We start from the raw sequence: 21,766 nt of genomic DNA, 5'->3' as shown, positions 1-21,766 counted from the left end.
AATCTGTATATTGAGCAAGCAGTAAAGGAAACAAAAGAAAAATTCGGAGTAGGTATTAAAATTCATGGAGAAGAAATAAAAACTTTGAGGTTCGCCGATGACATTGTAATTCTGTCAGAGACAGCAAAGGACTTGGAAGAGCAGTTGAATGGAATGGACAGTGTCTTGAAAGGAGGATATAAGATGAACATCAACAAAAGCAAAACAAGGATAATGGAATGTAGTCTAATTAAGTCGGGTGATGCTGAGGGAATTAGATTAGGAAATGAGGCACTTAAAGTAGTAAAGGAGTTTTGCTATTTGGGGAGCAAAATAACTGATGATGGTCGAAGTAGAGAGGACATAAAATGTAGGCTGGCAATGGCAAGGAAAGCGTTTCTGAAGAAGAAAAATTTGTTAACATCCAGTATTGATTTAAGTGTCAGGAAGTCATTTCTGAAAGTATTCGTATGGAGTGTAGCCATGTATGGAAGTGAAACATGGACGATAAATAGTTTGGACAAGAAGAGAATAGAAGCTTTCGAAATGTGGTGCTACAGAAGAATGCTGAAGATTAGATGGGTAGATCACATAACTAATGAGGAAGTATTGAATAGGATTGGGGAGAAGAGAAGTTTGTGGCACAACTTGACCAGAAGAAGGGATCGGTTGGTAGGACATGTTCTGAGGCATCAAGGGATCACCAATTTAGTATTGGAGGGCAGCGTGGAGGGTAAAAATCGTAGAGGGAGACCAAGAGATGAATACACTAAGCAGATTCAGAAGGATGTAGGTTGCAGTAGGTACTGGGAGATGAAAAAGCTTGCACAGGATAGAGTAGCATGGAGAGCTGCATCAAACCAGTCTCAGGACTGAAGACCACAACAACAACAACATGAAGGTAAAAGAAAAAAAAATTTCCTTTTCTTTTTATTATCTCAATGTCTTAAATAATGCGTCACTACAGGTTCAGTCAACAAAGCATCTGGCGTGTGTTCTTGTATTAGAGTGTAATTCTGCTTTCCTTGCGCAATTATAGTATTTCTAATTTTTTTTATCACGTCAGTATAAATGGTATTTAAAATTTCTTGCCTTATTGAAGAAGAACCGTGCCAGATGTGTATGTTGAATCACACTTCCACACACAGAACAGTTACTCTTGTGCTTGTTGTTTCGTAGGTTTTATAGTTGCTGGGGACTTAATTAATTAATTGTGTTAACGAAAATTTTCATTTCATTCTTTGTTGTTGTTCTATGCAGTCAGATTGCGTACTAAGACTAGTCAGGGCCAACCGTTTACGACACAGCGTAATCGGACATACAGTTACGAAAAATAAAAAATTATTTTCAAAATTAATAATAATTAAGCCCCCATGCACGTGGCGACCGCTGCTTCGGATCGTCCCTTGGAATTTTTCTGATTGTAAAAATAGTAGACAGTAGTATTGTTGTAATTTGTAGTTTAGTAATTGTAGTCTATATTGCATGTGTAGATTTGGTAATTGGCATTCTTCTATTGGTATTTTTCAAAATTTATTTTTTGTTGTCTTGTCTACGGGTTTGTTAATTTAGTGCAATTATTTCAATTGTTCCTTAATCGTGTTTGAGGGAAGCATTTCGTGTGAATGGTATTGTTGGTGATAACGTGTTATATTCTCTGTAATTTTCGTATTGTGACGAGTTTTGTATGTTTTGTAAATGATTACGCGATCGATGAAAAAGGTGAAAATGATGAATAGTGAGAATGAAGAAATTGTTGACATGGCGAACTCGCCAGCACAGGACAACAGTATGATGAATAATGGAGTTGAAAACAATTTAATAAGTCGGGAAGACAGTCCGGAACCATTTCAAAATTTTGCTCAATCAGAAAATTCACAGAATACGAGATTAACGATAGAAGATTCTGGAATAGTATTGAACACGGATAGCTTTATAGCTATGCAGAAGGAAGTTAGTTTTGTGGGAAATGTTAGGGGCGAAAAGAATTTCGAACAAGTTGATACGGAGCAGTTGATGAGTGCAATATTAAATTTGGGATCACGGTTAGACTCACTGGGATCACAGTTACGATCTGAATTAAAAACTGATATGGGAACAATGGAAACACGGTTTAGATCTGAATTAAAAACACAGATGGGAACAATGGAAACACGGTTAGACTCACTTGGATCACAGTTAGGATCTGAATTAAAAACAGAGATAGGAGCAATTAAAACAGAGATGGGAACTTTGGAAACACGGTTAGATTCACGAATAGGGACATGTTTCAAAAATATGAAAGATGAATTAAAGAAAGAAATCAGAGAAGAAGTACAACCGATTTTGAATGCTCACAATAACAGATTAGTTGCAGTAGAGATTAGACAAAGGGAACAGGATAGAGAACAGGAAGAAAGAGATCGCGTGATAGTACAGAAATTTTCAGAGTTAAATTTACAACGTGCAAAAGATAAGGAAGAAATATTTGAGAGAATCGAGGAATCCGTACCAAATGACAGATTAAATAACCTAACACAACAGTATGAACAGTTAACTACTAAATGTGTTAATACTGAAACGCGAGTCGCGACACTTACGGAAGACGTAAATAAACAGAAAGAACAAATAGGTGATTTATCGGAAAGAGTTGAGGAGATTTCAGACAAATTGACAAATCTTAGTTTAAATGGGGACAGAGATTCAGATGATACAGCACCATTGCCATTTACAGAAACCGAAGAATACCAGAACATAAATAAACATGTTGAAAATCAGGGAAAATTTAATGAACGCGTTAAAAGGGAAGTTGAGGCATTACGAAAGCAAGTCAAACAAATCGAAGGCGAAATTGTAGGAAAAGACAGTAGAAGAAATTTAGAATCACAGATAGCAGAAGGGTTTGAAGAAAATAATTTGTTTCATTTACGTGATGCAACAAGAGAGCGCCAGGCGCGTGAATTTAACAATAATCGTCATTGGGACTGGGACAGACGCGGTAGGTCTTTGTCGCCACGAGGCGAAAACTTTGACTATAAACACTTTTTGACTGTTCGGAAATTTAAGATCTTCCGCAATTCTAAAATGACATACATCCACGTGCATGGTTAGATCAATTTATGTACGCACTTCCGCCAGATGTGCCACAAAGTCACAAACTGGAAATTATGTGCAGCTATTAAAGTCCTCAGGGGATTCACTACTCTAAGTGAATATGTGCCGTAGCGTGCATAGGGCCCCGAGCTGTAGTGGTGCTATTTCCGTTTTAGTTTTCTGCACCGCTGCCTACTCTTTTACTATTCTTTGCATCTGTCAAAACAACTCTTCGACTATCAATCTATCTAGACAGTAGGTAAACAATAACCTGATATGACTATTTTACCTAAATGTGATTTCGGAAATTACCGTTTGGACTTACTGTACCTTCAGCAGCATTCATTCCTAGTTTAAACGAAATTTTACCTGTTTATCTTCGTGACAATATTACTTCATATGTTGACGATATTCGTATTGCTAAACGTTCTTGGAGTGAGCACAACAAAATTTTGGATTCATTATTAAGTATCTTTGCAAGCGTTGGCATTACTGTGAACTTAGAAAAATCTGAATTTGGTCGTTCTCAGGTGAAATTTCTCGGTCACATTATTTCTACAGAAGGTATTCTTCCTGATCCAGAGAAATTAGACGCTATTCGTAACTATGCTGTTCCTACCACAAAACGTGATGTTCGTAGTTCCTTGGTGTCTGTGATTTTCTTAGACGCTTTGTTAGATTGGACAATTTGGCCACACCTCGTTTATGTGAACTATCTGGAAGGAAATCTAATTGGTGTTGGGATGATGAAGCTCAGTCAGAATTTGAACAACTCCATGATGCTTTAGTTGCTGCTCCACTTCTTTCACATCCGGATCTATCTAAAGATTTTTGTTTGGCGACGGACTCATCATACAAGGGCCTAGGGGCACACTTATTTCAAGAGATAGAAGAAGACGGCGTTGTAGTCCAGAAAACTATTGCATTTGGGAGTCGTGTTCTCTCTAAATCAGAAAAGAATTATTCGATAACGGAACTTGAAGCTTTGGCGGTTGTTTGGGCTTTCACAAAATTTCGCACATTTTTGTTTGGCAGACATACTAAGGTTTACACCGATCATAGAGCTCTGGAATTTCTCATGTCGACAAAATTAACTCATGGCAGATTGTCACGATGGGCGTTGTACCTACAGGAATTTGATTTTAGTAATGTTTACATACAGGGTTCTTCAAATATTGTTGCTGATGCTTTATCACGTGCACCTATGGGTTTGAAACAAAGTGCTGAAGAGGACTGCAAGGAAAACAATTATTGTTTGATGTATATTCAAGGTGTTGCGTTTGAGAACTTTATTTTGTCTTCGCTCCAGGACATCGCTAAGGAGCAAAATAAGGATCCAATCTGGAAGGACATTAAGGAGAAGTGGAGGAGAAAGGAAAGCGTAGCGATTAGACAGCATTATTTAGTTCGCAATGACATTCTTTTTAAACGAAAATCGGTCGACAACTCTGTTTGGTTAGTTTGTATTCCTGATGAGTGGGTTAATAAGCTGATTTGGTATACGCATTTCAGTTATGCACACTTTGGTCCCAGAAAATGCTTTCATAAATTACGAGAAAATTGCTACTTCAGTAATATGGAAAAACGTATTCGATCTGTTCTGGCCAAATGCAAATTATGTCAAAAGGCTAAGCCGCCAACAATTTCTCACAGAGCACCGTTGTTTCCTATCATTCCAGCGAAATTAAAGGACATGGCTGCAGTCGATTTCTTCGGTCCAGTGGTTCGTTCTACTAATGGTTTTGCGTACATTTTCGTAGCAGTGGAACTGACGTCAAAATATGTGTGTCTTACACCGTTACGCAAAGCAACAGCTCGTTCAGTATCTAATGCTTTCATCAAACATTTTCTTAAATAAGTTGGTCATGTTGATAAGGTTATATCAGATAATGGATCACAGTTTCGTTCTATAATTTGGCTTCGTACTCTACGGCGTCGTAAAATTAAACCAATTTTCATTTCACTCTTTCACCCTCAATCTAACGCTTCAGAGAGATGGATGAAGGAAATCAATAAATTGTGTCGTCTTTATTGTCATCAGAATCACAGAACGTGGGACCAGTCTCTTCATATTTTTCAAAACATTCTGAATGAACTCCCTAATGATTCAACTTCTTTACCGCCTATACTGATATTAAAAAACAAAGCACCGACAAATCGCATTTCTGAAATCGTTCCTTTTCCGCCTACACGGAAACTGCGGCATTCTGAAGTTGTCAACCTGGCTCTGCAAAATATTGCATCAGCGGCTGCTAGAAGAGAGAAATCAGCTAAGCGTCCTGGTCGTTTAAAAACTTTTTCAGTTGGCCAAAAGGTGTTAATTAACTCTCATCGTTTGTCTCATAAAGGAAAAGGCTTGTGTCGCAAATTTTTTCTGCTTTATAACGGTCCATATAGAATTCGCAAAATTATTCATGATAACACTGTCGAAGTAGAAACTCTTAAATCTCGGCGCTCTAAGGGAATACATCATATATCTAACGTTAAAATTTTTGTGGAATGATATACTTTTGAAAAATTTTTGTGGAATGACATACTTGTGAGAAACTAACAGCTATATGTAAACATGCAGAGAATACAAGGATACCGCGCTGTGTTTTGGCGGCGGCATATACTCAAAGCAACAGTCAAGTCTGCGCGCCGCACAAGGCAGTCGTTGACCGCAAACAATTGCTTCCTACGTCACGCGCCTACAGCTGATCGAGCACTCAGTGCGAATGCACTGACAGCCATAAACAAATACACAGTCTAATTTCTCCCATTAAATTCAGTATAAAGCTATAGTGACTTGATGAATTATGTTATTAACGTTCAGTATTTTTTCAGGATACGGTTCTATAAAATATTTAAGAACTTCAGGTAAATTCTGTGTGTCTCCGACGTTAAGAGGACTTGCTATCGAGAAAATGTCAGAAAGAATGTAATTTCCAAGAAGAAACTAATAAGCTAAAAAGCTAACTATTAATTGAGTTTATTTTTCAGGTAACATATTTCCACTTAGGTACGTACTTTAGACGTAATTTGCTGCTCGCGGTTACGTGATTTATACTTTGCGCTAAATTTTATGTCCTATGAAATTACTTGTGAAGCGACGTGCTTGCGTACGTCAACTGATTTTGACAATGATTATTAATGGACTGGGTTGTAACTTGTGTATATTATGCATCGCTTGGCTGTACTGCTTTTTCACTGATGTCATATTTTTTTTTTATTATGTGCCTGCTGTGCTTATTTATTTAAATTATAATTGTAACCTGATTAATTGTGCTGACTGTGATTATGTATGTAAGTTATACTTTGTGATTTATCTGCTTGCGCCTTCATGTTTACTTATTAAGATTACATATGAACAATTAGTTGCTTATGCTGATATGATGCTAATGACCTGTTTATTATGTTAGATAACATATTTGCTGCCTTGCTTATGGATTGCATATTTACACATTTCTGTTTTGTTGTCATAACTACTCTTTAATTTGGTATATACACTCCTGGAAATGGAAAAAAGAACACATTGACACCGGTGTGTCAGACCCACCACACTTGCTCCGGACACTGCGAGAGGGCTGTACAAGCAATGATCACACGCACGGCACAGCGGACACACCAGGAACCGCGGTGTTGGCCGTCGAATGGCGCTAGCTGCGCAGCATTTGTGCACCGCCGCCGTCAGTGTCAGCCAGTTTGCCGTGGCATACGGAGCTCCATCGCAGTCTTTAACACTGGTAGCATGCCGCGACAGCGTGGACGTGAACCGTATGTGCAGTTGACGGACTTTGAGCGAGGGCGTATAGTGGGCATGCGGGAGACCGGGTGGACGTACCGCCGAATTGCTCAACACGTGGGGCGTGAGGTCTCCACAGTACATCGATGTTGTCGCCAGTGGTCGGCGGAAGGTGCACGTGCCCGTCGACCTGGGACCGGACCGCAGCGACGCACGGATGCACGCCAAGACCGTAGGATCCTACGCAGTGCCGTAGGGGACCGCACCGCCACTTCCCAGCAAATTAGGGACACTGTTGCTCCTGGGGTATCGGCGAGGACCATTCGCAACCGTCTCCATGAAGCTGGGCTACGGTCCCGCACACCGTTAGGCCGTCTTCCGCTCGCGCCCCAACATCGTGCAGCCCGCCTCCAGTGGTGTCGCGACAGGCGTGAATGGAGGGACGAATGGAGACGTGTCGTCTTCAGCGATGAGAGTCGCTTCTGCCTTGGTGCCAATGATGGTCGTATGCGTGTTTGGCGCCTTGCAGGTGAGCACCACAATCAGGACTGCATACGACCGAGGCACACAGGGCCAACACCCGGCATCATGGTGTGGGGAGCGATCTCCTACACTGGCCGTACACCACTGGTGATCGTCGAGGGGACACTGAATAGTGCACGGTACATCCAAACCGTCATCGAACCCATCGTTCTACCATTCCTAGACCGGCAAGGGAACTTGCTGTTCCAACAGGACAAAGCACGTCCGCATGTATCCCGTGCCACCCAACGTGCTCTAGAAGGTGTAAGTCAACTACCCTGGCCAGCAAGATCTCCGGATCTGTCCCCCATTGAACATGTTTGGGACTGGATGAAGCGTCGTCTCACGCGGTCTGCACGTCCAGCACGAACGCTGGTCCAACTGAGGCGCCAGGTGGAAATGGCATGGCAAGCCGTTCCACAGGACTACATCCAGCATCTCTACGATCGTCTCCATGGGAGAATAGCAGCCTGCATTGCTGCGAAAGGTGGATATACACTGTACTAGTGCCGACATTGTGCATGCTCTGTTGCCTGTGTCTATGTGCCTGTGGTTCTGTCAGTGTGATCATGTGATGTATCTGACCCCAGGAATGTGTCAATAAAGTTTCCCCTTCCTGGGACAATGAATTCACGGTGTTCTTATTTCAATTTCCAGGAGTGTAGAAATGCTGATATACTGTGTATGAACGTAGAGTTTAGGTCACATTATGGTATTAATTATAGATTGTTCGCTTGGCGGAGCCTCGTTGTAAGAATTGTGCTGCATCCACTTGTTGACATTCTGTTCTCTACTGGTATATTTACTCGCTATTGCTTGTTTTGCTTACGCTCAGTGCCTTATATTTTTAAGATAAGAAAATGAACTGCTATAATCCGACGAACGACATTAGTACAAGAAACTTCATAGAAGTCACATGAGCTGGAGGTTTTATGGAAGCTGTATAAATTTATGCTAATAGGAAGGAAGCTAACGACGTGACATACCAACACTAGGTTTAGACCATTGACAGTCATTACACTGCATTTTTCGTGAGCAATTGAAATAGAAAGTGACACTTGACACAATAAATACTCCACATGTTTGCTTCTGTTTGCCATAATTCTTGAAGTGGTGTACACACTGTGAAATATTATGATCATTCACACTCCGTAATCGTACTTAATTACTGAGAGTTATTCGAACTAAGTCTGTTAGAGGTCATGTATGCATTTCTTTTGTTTATAATTCATAATGAGTAGAAGATTTGGCTCAGATGGATTACACAGAGGTTGTGTGTTGACAATGTGTCTTCAGATTGTATGGGATGATGAGGTTTGCATTAGGATTTTATCTGTACTTGTTCGAGGAGACTGACTAGAGGAAAGAGTTGTTATGGAAGTGAAATGATATTGGTGCTAAGGTTTATATGTATTGACGTATTGAAGAGGTATTATTGAGGTATTGAGATTATATGAAGTTGACGATTATTGGAGTTTTGGTGGACAAGAGGTAAGGTAAATGCTATTAATGATAAGGTTTATATGTATCGACATAAGAGGTATTATTGAAGTATTGAGATTATGTGATGCTGATGATTATTGGAGTTTTGGTGTATAAGAGGTAAAGTAAGTGAGGTGCATTTTTTTTGTTGGTCTATATGGAACAAGGAGGATGAAGATAGCAGACTAGAACACTCAAGTAGAAGGAAGATAGTCTACACACACACTTTGTTAAATCACTAAGCAGTATATACTTTTTTTTGAGAGAGGAAGCATTTGCATATCTTGGCTCACTGACAGTTGTTCAGCAACCGTACATTTTGATCTGGCTTGGCAAACATTGGTCTTGACATGATGACTATGACGTTGACTTAACTATTATTGACTGTTATACATTGCTGCCACTACTATTTGATACGCATGATGAACATCAATTTTTGACAGAATTGCATTGACACAGTTAACACTATTCAATTACACAGTAGTACTTAATGTGGATGAAAGATGAGTGTGTTTTGTGTGTTTTCCTTTCCTAATCCTACCCACCTATCTCCTAAATATTATTTTATTTGTTTGTAGTGGCTTGCACTGACACCCATAAATATTATAGGTTTACTGATATTTGAGTATTTGTAATAGTTAATATGACAATTATCTGATATCATTTGTGTGTTTATTAGAATTTATATGTTTAGTGTGTAAAAGCATTTGTATGTGTATTCAAACTATTGTTCATGCCTGAACTGATTAGTGATAGTGAATATTATGGACTGTTACCTGCACTTTTTCAACATAATGGGTGCCACTTAGAAATGTTTAATTTCTGCTGATGAACTGTGTGATCAGTGATAGTAAATATTATGGACCGTTACTTGTACTTTTTCTACATGATTGGTGCCACTAGGACATGTTTAATTTCTGCTTATAAACTCTGATGAGCAGTGTGATCAGTGATAGTGAATATTATGGACTGTTACTTGTACTTTTTCTACATGATTGGTGCCACTGGGACATGATAATTTCTGCTTATAAACTCTGATGAGCAGTGTGATCAGTGATAGTGAATATTATGGACTGTTACTTGTACTTTTTCTACATGATTGGTGCCACTAGGACATGTTTAATTTCTGCTTATAAACTCTGATGAGCAGTGTGATCAGTGATAGTGAATATTATGGACTGTTACTTGTACTTTTTCTACATGATTGGTGCCACTGGGACATGTTTAATTTCTGCTTATAAACTCTGATGAGCAGTGTGATCAGTGATAGTGAATATTATGGACTGTTACTTGTACTTTTTCTACATGATTGGTGCCACTAGGACATGTTTAATTTCTGCTTATAAACTCTGACGAGCAGTGTGATCAGTGATAGTGAATATTATGGACTGTTACTTGTACTTTTTCTACATGATTGGTGCCACTAGGACATGTTTAATTTCTGCTTATAAACTCTGATGAACAGTGTGATCAGTGATAGTGAATATTATGGACTGCTCTCTGGACCTACTCAACTTTGTTGGGTGCTACAGATGGAACTGCTTCTACTGAAATAATGTCACTTGTTGCTGTCTGCACCTGCTCAACATTGCTGGGTGCCACTGATGGACTGCTTCTACTGAAATGTTGTCACTTTTTGCTGTCTGCACCTGCTCAACATTATTGGGTGCCACTAATGAACTGCTTCTACTGACATAATGTCACTTGTTGGTGTCTGCACCTGTTGACCATTGCTGGGTGCTACTGCTGGAACCAATCATTGAAAGCATTTTACGTGAACATTTGTATAAACTGATTTTTTTGTGTATTGTGTGAACTATTATGTAAAGTCACATGTATGAAAAGAAGTTGTATTGCTTACTGTATTTTATATATTAGGTTATTGAAAGGTCAGTGCAAAGCCAAAATTTTAACTAATTATGTGATATTTAGGTATTAATATTATCTTTTATTTTTGTCTGTATTTTTGTGGACGAATTTGGTGGTATTTTCACAACCAATGCTGGCAAAAATACCATCAAATTCTGGCCCGGGAGGAGGGGCATATGAAAGGTGGCTACACTGAGCCACAGCGCCAGAGATTGCGCCAAAGAGTATTATTCAGCCGCCTCCACTGGCAGTGCTTGGGGAGAACTCGTAGTAGTCAGTGCTTGTTGAGATGTGCTAGTGAAAAGTGCTGGTCGAGAACTCGTAGTAGGCAGTGCTTGCTGAGATGTGGTAGTGAAGAGTGCTTGTCGAGAGGTCGTGGTGGAGAGTTCTTGTTGAGATGTGGTAGTAGCAAATTTTCATTTCATTCTTTGTTGTTGTTCTATGCAGTCAGATTGCGTACTACGACTAGTCAGGGCCAACCGTTTACGACACAGCGTAATCGGACATACAGTTACGAAAAATAAAAAATTATTTTCAAAATTAATAATAATTAAGCCCCCATGCAAGGCTATGCATGTGTCGAAATGTCGGCGGCTGTCGAAGACGTCACGTGACTGCATTCCCGTAAGTTGTTTGAACAGATTTATAGGAAGAAATATCTAGTACCTACCCTGTTATACAGGACAGAGGACAACCGGGGATTCACTTAACAGAAATGCTTTCGGGAGCTCTGACGTGCTAAAGCAACGTGGAGAAATAGAGCTTTAACGTTTAGCCAGCGATGTGTGGACGTGGATCACCGCAAACGTCATCCTCCTCCGAAGTGGAGATGCTGTAGCTAACGCAGGTCTTGTGCAATAGGACTCGACGTGGAGGTACGCCGGTTCGAATCATGGCGATGCTTAATCGGACAGGTAGGTTAGGAAATTTAGAAAGGGAAATAGATAGGTTAAAGTTAGATATAGTGGGAATTGGTGAAGTTCGGTGGCAGGAGGAACAAGACTTTTTGTCAAGTGAATACAGGGTTATAAATACAAAATCAAATAGGGGTAATGCAGGAGTAGGTTTAATAATGAATAAAAAAATAGGAGTGCAGGTAAGCTACTACAAACAGCATAGTGAACGCATTATAGTGGCCAAGATAGACACGAAGCCTACGCCTACTACAGTAGTACGAGTTTATATGCCAACTAGCTCTGCAGATGATGAAGAAATTGATGAAATGTATGACGAGATAAAAGAAATTATTCAGGTAGTGAAGGAGGACGAAAATTTAATAGTCATGGGTGACTGGAATTCGAGTGTAGGAAAAGGGAGAGAAGGAAACGTAGTAGGTGAATATGGATTGGGGCTAAGAAATGAAAGAGGAAGCCGTCTGGTAGAATTTTGCACAGAGCATAACTTAATCATAGCTAACACTTGTTTCAAGAATTATGAAAGACTGTTGTATACATGGAAGAAGCCTGGAGATACTAGAAGGTATCAGATAGATTATATAATGGTAAGACACAGATTTAGGAACCAGGATTTAAATTGTAAGACATTTCCAGGGGCAGATGTGGACTCTGACCACAATCTTTTGGTTATGAACTGTAGATTGAAACTGAAGAAACTGCAAAAAGGTGGAAATTTAAGGAGATGAGACCTGGATAAACTGACTAAACCAGAGGTTGTACAGAGTTTCAGGGAGAGCATAAAGGAACAATTGACAGGAATGGGGGAAAGAAGTACAGTAGAGGAAGAATGGGTGGCTCTGAGGGATGAAGTAGTGAAGGCAACAGAGGATCAAATAGGTAAAAAGACGACGGCTAGTAGAAACCCTTGGGTAACAGAAAAAATATTGAATTTAATTGATGAAAGGAGAAAATATAAAAATGCAGTAAATGAAGCAGCAAAAAGGAATACAAACGTCTCAAAAATGAGATCGACAGTAAGTGCAAAATGGCTTGGCAGGGATGGCTAGAGGACAAATGCAAGGATGTGGAGGCTTATCTCACTAGGGGTAAGATAGAAATTGCCTACAGGTAAATTAAAGAGACCTTTGGAGAAAAGAGAACCACTTGTATGAATATTAAGAGCTCAGATGGAAACCCAGTTCTAACCAAAGAAGGGAAAGCAGAAAGGTGGAAGGAGTATATAGAGGGAGTATACAAGGGCGATGTACTTGAAGACAATATTATAGAAATGGAAGAGAATGTGGATGAAGATGAAATGGGAGATACGATACTGCGTGAAAAGTTTGACAGAGCACTGAAAGACCTGAGTCGAAACAAGGCCCCCAGAGTAGACAACATTCCATTAGAACTACTGACGGCCTTGGGAGAGCCAGTCCTGACAAAACTCTACCATCTGGTGAGCAAGATGTATGAGACAGGCGAAGTACCCTCAGACTTCAAGAAGAATATAATAATTCCAATACCAAAGAAAGCAGGTGTTGACAGACGTGAAAACTATCAGTTTAATAAGTCATGGATGCAAAATACTAACTCGCATTCTTTACTGACGAATGCAAAAACTGGTAGAAGCCGAGAACGGGGAAGATCAATTTGCATTTCGTTAAAATACTGGAACACGTGAGGCAATAGTGACCTTACGACTTATCTTAGAAGGAAGATTAAGGAAAGGCAAACCTACGTTTCTAGCATTTGTAGACTTAGAGAAAGCTTTTGACAATGTTGACTGGAATACTCTCTTTCGAATTCTAAAGGTAGCAGGGGTAAAATACAGGGAGTGAAAGGCTATTTACAATTTGTACAGAAACCAGATGGCAGTTATAAGAGTCGAGGGGCATGAAAGGGAAGCAGTGGTTGGGGAGGGAGTGAGACAGGGTTGTAGCCTCTCCCCAAAGTTATTCAATCTGTATATTGAGCAAGCGGTAAAGGAAACAAAAGAAAAGTTCGGAGTAGGTATTAAAATCCATGGAGAAGAAATAAAAACTTTGAGGTTCGCCGATGACATTGTAATTCTGTCAGAGACGGCAAGGGACTTGGAAGAGCAGTTGAACGGAATGGACAGTGTCTTGAAAGGAGGGTATAAGATGAACATAAACAAAAGCAAAACGAGGATAATGGAATGTAGTCGAATTAAGTCGGGTGATGCTCAGGGAATTAGATTAGGAAATGAGACACTTAAAGTAGTAAAGGAGTTTTGCTATTTGGGGAGCAAAATAACTGATGATGGTCGAAGTAGAGAAGATATAAAATGTAGACTGGCAATGGCAAGAAAAGCGTTTCTGAAGGAGAGAAATTTGTTAACATCGAGTATAGATTCAAGAGTCAGGAAGTCGTTTCTGAAAGTATTTGTATGGAGTGTAGCCCTGTACGGAAGTGAAACATGGACGATAAATAGTTTGGACAGGAAGAGAATAGAAGCTTTCGAAATGTGGTGCTACAGAAGAATGCTGAAGATTAGATGGGTAGATCACATAACTAATGAGGAGGTATTGAATAGAATTGGGGAGAAGAGGAGTTTGTGGCCCAACTCGACTAGAAGAAGGGACCGGTTGGTAGGACATGTTCTGAGGCATCAAGGGATCACAAATTTAGCATTGGAGGGCAGCGTGGAGGGTAAAAATCGTAGAGGGAGACCAAGAGATGAATACACTAAGCAGATTCAGGTGGATGTAGGTTGCAGTAGATACTGTGAGATGAAGAAACTTACACAGGATAGGGTAGCATGGAGAGCTGCATCAAACCAGTCTCAGGACTGAATACCACTACAACAACGGATGAAACTTTCAGACAGTGTTTAGGGAGGATAGGCGGTGGCGTACAGTTCCTGATCATCAGTCTGTGTGTCATGGAATAAATTCCAAATCTCTCGCGGTGTCTGTGAAGTGAGGGCATGCGATACTGTTGACAGTGATCCGTCAGTCGAATGGGGACGTTAAGCTGGCGGCCCCCTTAGTGCTGTTCGAGAGGAGTAGGTTATCTGCCGACACTAGGTTTCACCGTCTACCTTCTCTCATCATCATCAACACCACCATCATCATCATCATACAACACAAACATAACACTGCACTACACACGAAGACTGTTAAAGCCACCCTTTGTAATTTCCCAGTCAACTATGTCATGCGACATTTATGTATTTTTTTACCATAAACGATCTTGTTCGACAATGTTCCTAGGTGCAATACTTTTTTTCACCTCTCACCATATAAGGGCCCATCGGTCAACGTTATTGCGACACTGTTCCCCTGTCCTGTGTGTGTCTTTTCAGGGGTGCATTCGATCCCGACTTCCTTTCTATGGATTACAGTACTGGCCATTAAAATTGGTACACCAAGATGAAATGCAGATGATAAACGGGTATTCATTGGACAAATATATTATACTAGAACTAACATGTGATTACATTGTCACGCAATTTGGATGCATAGATCCTGAGAAATCAGTACCCAGAACAACCATCTCTGGCCGTAATAACGGCCTTGATACGCCTGGGCATTGAGTAAAACAGAGCTTGGATGGCATGTACAGGTACAGCTGCCCGTGCAGCTTCAACACGATACCACAGTTCATCTAGAGTAGTGACTGGCGTATTGTGACGAGCCAGTTGCTCGGCTACCATTGACCAGACGTTTTCAGTTGGTGAGAGATCTGGAGAATGTGCTGGCCAGGGCAGCAGTCGAACATTTTCCGTATCCAGAAAGGCCCGTACAGGACCTACAACATGCGGTCGTGCATTATCCTGCTGAAATGTAGGGCTTCGTAGGGATCGAATAAAGGGTAGACCCACGGGTCGTAACACATCTGAAATGTAACGTCCACTGTTCAAAGTGCCGTCAATGCGAACAAGAGGTGACCGAGACGTGTAACCAATGGCACCCCATACCATCACGCCGGGTGATACACGAGTATGGCGATGACGAATACACGCTTCCAATGTGCGTTCACCGCGATGTCGCCAAACACGGATGCGACCATCATGATGCCGTAAACAGAACCTGGATTCATCCGAAAAAATGACGTTTTGCCATTCGTGCCCCCAGGTTCGTCGTTGAGTACACCATCGCAGGCGCTCCTGTCTGTGATGCAGCGTCAAGGGTAACCGCTGCCATGTTCTCCGAGCTGATAGTCCACGCTGCTGCAAACGTCATCGAACTGTTCGTGCAGATGGTTGTTTTTTTGCAAACGAAATGGTTCAAATGGCTCTGAGCACTATGGGACTTAACATCTGTGGTCATCCGTCCCCTAGAACTTAGAACTACTTAAACCTAACTAACCTAAGGACATCACACACATCCATGCCCGAGGCAGGATTCAAACCTGCGACCTTAGCGGTCACGCGGCTCCAGACTGAAGCGCCTAGAACCGCTAGGCCACACCGGCCGGCCTCTTGCAAACGTCCCGATCTGTTGACTCGGGGATCGAGACGTGGCTGCACGATCCTTTACACCCATCCGGATAAGATGCCTGTCATCTCTACTGCTAGTGATACGAGGCCGTTGGGATCCAGCACTGCGTTCCGTATTACCCTCCTGAACACACCGATTCCATATTACGCTAACAGTCATTGGATCTCGACCAACGTGAGCAGCAATGTCACGATACGATAAACCGCAATCACGATAGGCTACAATCCGACCTTTATCAAAGTCGGAAACGTGATGGTACGCATTTCTCCTCCTTACACGAGGCATCACAACAACGTTTCACCAGGCAACGCCGGTCAACAGCTGTTTGTGTATGAGAAATCGGTTGGAAACTTCCCTCATGTCAGCACGTTGTAGGTGTCGCCACCGGCGCCAACCTTGTGTGAATGCTCTGTAAAGCTAATCATTTGCATATCACTGCACCTTCTTCCTGTCGGTCAAATTTCGCGTCTGTAGCACATCATCTTCGTGGTGTAGCAATTTTAATGGCGACCGCACCGAACAACGCAGGTGCAGCACCTCTTGGAACGAGAAGATATTCCGCGATTGGACTGGCCTGCCAGTTCCCCCGACTAAAACCCCCACGAGCAGGTGTGGGATGCATTGGGGAGGCGTATTACAACACGTCTACATGCACCGATGACCGTCCAGCAGTTTTCAGCTGCGCTGGTAGAGAAATGAAACGCCCTACCATGAGAACTCGTTACCAACCTTGTGGTCTGCATGGGAGCAGGTTGCAGAGCATGTATGGCCGTCCGTGGCGATCACACTCTCTATTAAGAACAATGTTCTGCCATTTTTCATCTCCAGGGGACTATCATAAATCGCGGTCAAGTCACTGTAATGATTATCCTTGAACAAAAGTGTAATTTGTGTTCCTCTCATTGCGTAAGTCTTTCAGTTTCCTTTCGTGCTGTAATGTACCATTTCTTTCTATACATGGCCCAAGTATCATCGATCTATTTTAATCGGCAGTGACAAACCTAGGGAAAGTACTTTCATCCTTAGGTTTCGCACAGCACTGTATTATGCTACGACCCGAACTGATATTACTACAACTTTTTCAAAGCAGGTCATTTGTGAAAAATTTAATATTACTTTTAATCGATAGAAAATCTTCCAATACATATATGACATACAGCAAACCAGTGCTTAACAGTATTGGTTAAAAACAGCCCTGGGAGCAATTTTAGTTTTTTATTTTTCAACTACGCGTTTCTACATCTTCATCTACGTCCATACTCCGCAAGCCACCTGACGGAGTGTGGAGGAGGGTACCTTGAGTACCTCTATCGGTTCTCCCTTCTATTCCAGTCTCGTATTGTTCGTGGAAAGAAGGATTGTCGGTATGCCTCTGTGTGGGCTCTAATCTCTCTGATTTTATCCTCGTGGTCTCTTCCGCGAGATATACGTAGGAGGGAGCAATATACTGCTTGACTCCTCGGTGAAGGTATGTTCTCGAAACTTCAACAAAAGCCCGTACCGAGCTACTGAGCGTTCTCCTGCAGAGTCTTCCACTGGAGTTTATCTATCATCTCCGTAACGCTTTCGCGATTACTAAATGATCCTGTAACGAAGCGCGCTGCTCTCCGTTGGATCTTCTCTACCTCTTCTATCAACCCTATCTGTTACGGATCCCACACTGGTGAGCAGTATTCAAGCAGTGGGCGAACAAGTGTACTGTAACCTACTTCCTTTGTTTTCGGATTGCACTTCCTTAGGATTCTTCCAATGAATCTCAGTCTGCTTTACCGACGATCAACTTTATATGATCATTCCATTTTAAATCACTCCTAATGCGTACTCCCAGATAATTTATGGAGTTAACTGCTTCCAGTTGCCGACCTGCTATATTGTAGCTAAATGCCTTATTTAGGCATCTTCTAGTACTAGCACACGACGCTGTGGTGCATTATGCTTACTACCTGAGCCCCATCTTATTCTGTTACTCGCTCCTGTGAAAGGGAAACGCGTTATGCAGGTCTTGAGGTCTTGGAGTCACTCGCGTCCATTTAGAAAAAGTAAGGTCTTATCGCAAGGCTTCGGCAATATGATTGCATTTCTGAGTGTCCGATCACTGGTGAATTTTCTTATATGTTTTTACTATTTCATATTTCTAGTTTTTACTGAGGTTAACGAATGCGATGTTGGCCTGATGTATTGACGATGCCCTTTGGCTACACGGTCTAAAGGATCGTTCTAACAAATATCAAATTAAGGTATTTGCTCTTTCAGGTTTTGATCTGTTTATATATGCTTTTAGGTTATCCAAGTCTGCACAAAGCGATCGTGATTCTTAAATAGATGTATTTGTTCTCTGTTTTCTATGTAGATCAACCTGAAGATGCCTAAATAAGGCGAAACGATAAGTTGAAAAATAAAAAACCAAAATTGCAACCAAGACTCTTTTTAACCAATACCAAATACTTTAAATCTACTTCTGTATTTGTATCTATGGTCGATAAACCACTGTGAAGTGGCAGAGAGTACTTTTTTGAGCAGTTCCATCATGAATTTGTGCATAACCTAATATTATCTTCCAAGACGTTAATATGCAACCTAAACCACAGTGGTGTTATCGCACTCCTCTGTGGCATAAGTAGTGTTGTTGCCTCTTCATAAATCTTCATCCAGCGAAAGTGTTGTATCCTTCTTCTAAAAAAATCGCCTGTCTATCGCAAATACAGATACATATGCCAGGAAAATGTATAAAAGAGGAGTAAATGAAGCAGTCGAAAAGGAAAACAGACTTCTAAAGAAGGAGATTCACAGAAAGTGCAAAATGGATAAGCAGCAACGGCTGGAGGACAAATGCAAGGTCGTAGAAGCACACATTACACAGTGGACATAACACGTGTTCAGTGTGTAAAATAAAATAGTATAAACACAAATAAGTATATATTTCAAACCACTGATGACTCCTTTCAGATAATAAAGGCGAAAAGCGAACGGCTCGAAAAATTTGTTTTCTTCAGTTGTAATTGGACCTAAAGTGATAATTATTCAACATAATTCTCCTATTTTGTATCTGATTCTTGGATGAAAATCAAATCAGTGATTGTATGCAAGAGAACAACATCCTTGTAAGATTGTGGCAATATTCTTATAAATGAAGGAAAATGCCTCACTTCCTCCTTCGTCGCATCTTCTAATTTCTTGAAAATTTGTCAGATGTCTATGCATTGGACTTTGGCCTCCACTGCCGCCCACTAACACGCTCTCCAGCGTGGGCACGAGCCGATAAAGTGTGACAGCGTTATCGCAGCCACGGAGCTTGCAGATTAGATCTTTATCAGGAATCAAAGCAGATCCAACATGTTTCCTGTTCTGCCGACAAATCCAATACATCACTCAGAGAGTTGCTGCATTTCAATATGGCGAACTGGTCTCAAAGAGCAGGTCGCGACTTGCTTTTGGAAAACAATCGCTCTATGATTTCTTCCACATTGCCCTGTCACAAGCCACGGTACGTTGCATGGAGGAGGATACTTCATACCAGTATCAACGATTCTGTCATTCCATTCGCCTACGGGGAGAGGAAAAAGCGAGGATCCTGCAAGCAAACAAACGCGCATTAATCACGTCTTCATCTTAAGATCGGTACACGAGATTCAGGAAATAGACAGTAGAGCCTTTTGCAGAGTCCCCCTCGAAGACCGGGTAGTCTATATTTAACCAACATGATTCGTGAGAACAACGTCGCCTGATTTCCAAAGATTCCCTTTAATGTTTGCTGAACATCACATTTGTGTATGGTCTACAGCGCCCAGTGACGATCCCAGAAGCGGTCTCTGAATTGTTTTGATGTCTAATGTCAGGTTCACTTGGCAAGAACCCCCAACAATCGAACAGTATTCTAGGATAAATTACACTAGAAGCTTGTATGCTGTTTCATTTACAAGTACTAATTTTCACCTGAGTGCTTCCAACGTATTACTGCCACTCATTTCACGCGTTCGATAAATTTCATATCGCTTCAGTAACCTCGTAATCTAGTTACATCGTATTCTTTCTTTTGTTATGAACATTATTTTAAGATAGGCACTGTTTAGCACACCAAGTGTAAATCCTAGCTAAGTCATTTTGCGTTTCTTTACAGTCGTACAGTCACGATATTCACCTAGAGACAAAACATCGTCAATGCACAATCTAAGAGTACTGCTAATCCTGTCTTATAAATTGTTTAATTGAGGTCGATCTGAATTTCAGTGTACTTATTTGAAAGTGCTCTACGTGCGGTATTGCGTAATATAACTCTGAGAATACAACTGACAATAATTGTCTACGTTACTTATTGCGCAACGTATCATTTAGAATACAAGCGTATCATTTAGAATACAAGCAAAGTTTCATAACTGAAACTTTTCTTTTAAAGAGAAAACTGTAAAAGGTATGAATTCCGTCCGAACAGACCTTGAAAGGCCCAATGCTACCAACCGGCCGCCGTGTCATCCTAAACCTATAGGCGTCACTAGATGCGGATATGGAGGGGCATGAGGTCAGCACATCGCTCTTCCGGCCGTATGGCAGTTTACGAGACCGGAGCCGCTACTTCTCAATCAAGTAGCTCCTTAGTTTGCCTCACAAGGATTTAGTGTACCCCACTTGCCAACAGCGCTCGGCAGACCGGGTGGTCACCCATCGAAGTGCTAGCCCAGCCCGACAGCGCTTAACTTCGGTTATCTGACGGGAACCGGCGTTACCACTGCGGCAAGGCCATTGGCGTAGAAAGCATGAGTCTGTTATTTTACCATATTTTCCTCAAAAATTAAACCGTAATTTTCTTTCGTTTCCTTTTTTCCCGGTTTCCTAAATTGTGATTGCAGAAAGCTCATGACGTAAAGGAAATTACCTTTTTCCTCAGAGTTTCTTATTGCTTTCTGTCTTCAAGTTTTCTGTTACAGAGATGATTGTGCAGTAGATGAGGCTTTTTTGTAGTAGTAGCCTACGAAAACGGTCACTGCAGCAAAAATAGCAGGTTTTCTTGATTTTATTGTCCTGTTTCGTGTCATTTTAATCGATTTTTCAGCGACATGAAATATCGACACCAGAGACGCAGCAGTTACGTTCATTCCTTTCATTTCGTTCGTATGGGAAAAACTGTTGCACACAACGCTGTAAATTATACGAGGTCTGCTCAAAAAATTCCGGAACATTCGTAATTTCGTGCCTATGGTGTGCTGGAGCGAAATGCGTTTGGCATCCCTACACACGCTTTTGTTTAACGTGTATCGCCGGAAGTTTCATTGTTATACGTCTCAATATTATGAGAAGGAAAGTTGCTACTCACCATATAGTGGAGATGCTGAGTCGCAGATAGGCACAGCAAAAAAGACTCTCACAATTATAGCTTTCGGCCGTCAAGGCATTCGTCAACAACAGACTTAATTATTGTTCAGTGTTGTATTGAGTAGAACGTTATGTCGCACAGTTTGCGAATTTCGAGATGGCAGAGCTAGAGCAGCAACGTGTCTGCATTAAGTTTTGCGTGAAACACCAGAAAACCTTTACAAACATACACCAAATGATACAGGAAGCCTACGGTAATGAATGTTTAAGCCGCACCTGGTATTATGAATGGTTCACACGGTTTAACAATGGACAGACCCTCGTGCAGGAAGCTCTTCGACCTCTACCGCCGACGCTCATGTCAGGAACATCAACGAAATTGTGCGTGCCAATCGAAGACTGACTGTCCGAGAGATTGCGAAGAAAGTAACATTTCAGACAGATTATGTCGT

At 41.2% G+C, this 21,766-nt stretch overlaps 1 pseudogene; it reads right to left on the bottom strand.

The window, feature by feature from the left end:
• Positions 1 to 20,631: 20,631 nt before the first annotated feature.
• Positions 20,632 to 20,749, bottom strand: LOC126459639 (5S ribosomal RNA; annotated as a pseudogene).
• Positions 20,750 to 21,766: the final 1,017 nt, after the last annotated feature.

Source organism: Schistocerca serialis, chromosome 2 (assembly GCF_023864345.2).
Source record: "Schistocerca serialis cubense isolate TAMUIC-IGC-003099 chromosome 2, iqSchSeri2.2, whole genome shotgun sequence".
NCBI lineage: Eukaryota > Metazoa > Arthropoda > Insecta > Orthoptera > Acrididae > Schistocerca > Schistocerca serialis.
This window is presented reverse-complemented; position numbering and strand designations above follow the sequence as displayed.